This window comes from Episyrphus balteatus, chromosome 1 (assembly GCF_945859705.1).
Source record: "Episyrphus balteatus chromosome 1, idEpiBalt1.1, whole genome shotgun sequence".
Classification (NCBI taxonomy): Eukaryota; Metazoa; Arthropoda; class Insecta; order Diptera; family Syrphidae; genus Episyrphus; species Episyrphus balteatus.
In genome coordinates, this window is record NC_079134.1 from 31,164,961 (window position 1) to 31,169,833 (window position 4,873).

The window sequence follows — 4,873 nt, forward strand, 5'->3', positions numbered from 1 at the left end:
TTCGATCGAATATATATATATATCCTGTCGACGATAATTAGTCAACCCTCAGGAGTGACACTCCGAAACTAATTCACCTTCAACCAAACAAATTGATGAACGACACGAAAAGTTCTACCTACCGTCATGATGGTCTTCAATTCAACCGAATTGACAAGGATACAGACACACAGGACCAACATTTATATATATGTAGTAAGTGGATAAGGATTAATGAAAGGTGCACCAAGAGAAGTTACTCAGTTTGTTGGACACATATCGTGATAGAGTCCCATATCGATTTGGTTTACCTATCCCGAAACAAATTGAGTGTTTTTTTTTCTCTCCTTCTTGATGTCCTTGCCTCTCGCAGAAGGTCCTTTTTTATTTATTTTATAAAATTAAATTAAGTGTTGAAGTTGTTTTTTTGTCTTTCTTTTATTTTTTAGGAAAAACAAGTTAAAAGTTGTGAAAATATTTGACTAATTAATTTAAAATCCACCATCAGAAAGTGAATGCGGAAGAATCATTTTATTTTTTACTTTACATCAGCAGCAGCAAGGTACAGAGAATTAAAAACACCAATTCTGTACCTCATTATGAAGCGGAAGTGCACTGTTGACACTATACAGCCAAGAGTGTTTAACCAACGACTCAGCACAGCTAAACTATTACTATTATGCTCTTTTGGGTTTTTCCTTCTTCTTTTACTTATCCTGACATAATTATAACAGAAAATAGTGCTGAAATTTGATGGCTCCCTGACATATACACAGACACACACACAATTCAGGAGTTTGCTGAATGCTTAGCTATTAAACTAACTACCGGAAGAGGAAGTGAAAAAGATGCTTGAATCGGCGAAAAAACGAAAAAAAAAAAAATATTAACCCTTCAAAGGTAAACGCAGTGATGGTCAGAAAAGAGGTAGGAAATTGTTGAAAAAGGAGTTCAAATTGTAGCGGTGTATTTTTACTTGACAGTTTATACTTTGATGAAAAAATGGATATTGGAATTATTGAATATATGGATTGTGGAAATAAAATACTGTTGTATTTGGGCGCAAAACAAATAGAAAATGTTTCCCAAGTGAAAGCTTATCACTCATGTCCAGAATGACCAAAATCTTGAGAAAAACAATGCATTTTTTATTGCAATTTTTTTTTTATTTTTGTTTTTACGTGTTCAAAGTAATTTTATTTTAAATTTTAATATAAATCCACTTTAAATTAGTCTTCATACAAATTAATATGTTTTCAAGTCTAAAATTAAAATGTTTTCCTTATTAAGTTAAATGGATTATTTGAAAATACATATTTACCTAATTCAAGAAATCAACTTATTTTAAGGCAGAAGTCTTCTTGGTAAAAAAAACCATGCAGATGAACATTTTCAAAAGAAATATTACAAAATAAAATAAAATGTATAACTGGGTCGCATGTACTTGCTTTTATGGTAAATCTAGTACGCAGCTGAAACGAAACGAAAAATGTTGAAGTCTTCTAAGTCAACAGCGAACATAGTCCAGTCAAAGTGTCATTTGACCTTGATCACAGAGGCACTGTCAGTTTTTATTTCATGGATCGATAGGGGTATATTTAAAAGGCTTAAACCCAATTTCTCACCACTTGATCATTCCTTTTAGCGGAGTTATTCACAAAAATTTATTTTTTTGGGGTATTTTACTTCTAAGCTAATATCTTTGCTCCAGATTGTTGTAGACCAAAAAATAAACATTCATTCTCTTCCTTATAATATTTTCTATCGTTGTATGTAATTTCATAGTATTTGAGTGAGTAAATACAAAATGGCAGCTAGTTAAAGTCAAATTCTAGTTGTTAAAAAACACATTTTCGTTTTAATTTCGAAAAAAGCTTATATTATGGTTAACATTTTTCTAACATGTTTTGTAGCCCTCTTTATTACCTGCAATTAACAGAAAAATCAACTCTTTATCACCAAAGATGACCGAGAAATTGATAAATGAACGCAAATAAAACCGGTGCGAAAACACCCAAAAATATCTTTTTTTGATAATAACTCGGCTTCAGGATGTCCTACGGGAAAAAATAAAGCAATTAATTGTTCATTACAACATTTTCTATCGATTTAGTGCATATTCTTTTTGTTTAAACAAATAAAAAATATATAATATTAAGTCGAAATCGTTTTTTTGTTTAGCACATTCTTGCCTTATTATTTTGCAAACGGTGCAAGTATTGGCTATTAAAATAAAATATGTTATATTTTTTAAACCCTCCATTTTTTTTTTTATTTACAAAAAACCGTTTTAACAGACCTTACGATCGATGTAATCTATAAATATCTCAGTCATTTTTTTAACAATTCTCAATATGTTATACATTTTTGGAAAGGGGGTTTTTAAACCTTTTAAATGATGTATATAAGTCTATTGTTTAAACAAATTAAGTGTATGTTTTTATCCCATAAATCTTGAAAAAGTGATTTTTTCCTCAATTTTTTTAACCTTACCCATTTTTTATTGCACATTAAAAAAAAGAGGTTGTCTGTAAGGCCGGTTTACAGAAAACATGTTGTGTGCTTTAGTTTAAAATGAGTCAATTGAAGCGTTTATTTATTTGAAGGAATTATAATTTACAAGAAAAAGCTTTTTTAATTTCTAATTATATTAATTTTTTTATTTTAAAAGCTTACAAAAAAAAAATTATGCCATTTAAAAGCCAAGTATTTCTTCTAAAGAATTAAACCATTTTTAAATTTGTACAATGCGCAAAAAGTATTAACATAATTTATTAAAAACAATAATTTCTTATGAAAAAAGTGAAAAAATCACTTCCATCACACAAAAATTCATTTTTTTGATATGACAACCTATAATAAATTTTATACCACCTGAAAGCTTATTGCTTCAGCTCAATATATAAATATAATTTATATAGATCATGTCTATTAGACATCTACAAAAAGAGCTAGAATTTTCTGAACTCGGTCAATTCTCATCAAAAATGGCAAAAAAAAAAACATATAATTTTATCTTCTCACTCTGTTGAATCAATTTTTTTATATGACAACCTATAAAAAGTTTTATATCATGTGAAAGCTGATTATTTCACCTTTCATTTGACGTTTCAATCTTATTTCTGTGATGCCTAAAAAAAAAGTTAAAATTTTTTAAAGCCAACCATGTCGAAACTCCAAACTGAGATTACGGTACTTCCCACACACTGGTCTCCACAGGTATTTTGAAGTATTTCGCAAGTTTTTTGATTTAACATTGTGTAGCTTGTAGTGAATGTTATGTGTGATATATCAAATGAAAGGTAATATCACCAGGATGCTCAACGTTAAATCAAATTTGTATCTGCTCTAGATCAAAAGATATAACTTGTTGAAAAATAGAACTTTATTTTATCATTATCTCAAAATTGTGAATACAAAATTGATTGAAATTTCGCACAAATATAGTGCTATTTATTATCTATCTACAATGTAAATTTCATTCATTTATGTGTTGAAGAAAAAAAGATAAATATAAAAAACGGTTAAAAACGGTAAAAATAACTTGTTTTTCCCGTTAAATCACTTTTTCAAGATTTATGGGATGAAAACATAAACTTCCGACCGAAGCTTGGGATTCAGCCTTCGGCTTCGGCCAAAAAACAAAATTCGGCTTCGGCTATTTTAGGCCGAAGTTTTGGCCGAAGCCGAAGAATCTGTTTATTATATGGAGCATCGTACTAGGCACCGGAAAAAATTTAAATATTGCAATTTTTTCTTCGGTAGGTATTCAAAAATTTCAAAACACATCTGTGCCATCATAGTAGCCGCGGCCGCCGAACAAAATTTCAATTTTTGAGTTTTGGAGGAGAATTCTTGACTTTTTTCAACCTTAGGCTTCGGCTTCGGCCGAAGATTTTCTTTCAGCCTAATAATTCGGCTTAGGCTTCGGCTTCGGCTGAAAATCGACCTTCGGTTGGAAACTAAAAATTATTATTAACGTAACATCCTCATATAAAATAAAAAATAAAATTTTCCTAAATAATTGGATTAATCCCAAACACTATAAATTTGTTTTTTAACCCCACACTTCTTTATTTGAAAGCACGGTTATTTAAAGCCCATTAGTCTCTGTATAGTTCTTATATTGCTTTTATTGAGCTTTTTCCTGCCTTTTCAACTTTATAAAATAAAAGCAAGTATTTTTAGATAAATCTTTGCTTCAAAATTTTTTGAGTCAAATTTTCACACAAAGGTATAAAAACTTCCATTTTTTTTTTACAAAAATAAAATTTCTGATCCTCAATTATTGGCAAAGTTAAACTCTCACGTAAATATTTTATTACTATTTGAGATTTTCTTAATATTCAGATGCAGCACTCATCTTTTCATCTCAAAAGATGAACGTTTTATTTTTAATTGTCATAAAAGTGTCGACATAATGAACCTGCTTGAGTTGTTCTTGTTGAATTCTGCCACATCATCAGACCCCAAGATGAGTAGCGCATTGGGCAGACTGCAAGGCAAGCCAAACCTGAAACACACTATTATCCTTCCAAACGACCGAGCATATCACAGAGCCCTCTTCACTTTCTAGTCTAACCATCAACTGGGTTCATTTGGCAGCTTGATCTGATGTAATTTGAAATTCCACCCACTTTGAAGGTCTGCAAACTCTATATACTTCTTTTTCTTTCCCGTCCGTCGTCGTGTCGTTCCCTCAACGTGAAGTGAAGGTAATAACATGGACCTAAAATGCAACAACACCAGAGTCTATATCCGACCGACAATGATTCCGACGACGACGACGACGATGAACAATTCGAACATTTTTCTCTGTAGTCCTTTGGTTTCGTCATCGAAAGGACTTTCTATAATATAGCTACTCTCTTATACATTCGTTTGCAAATGGTTA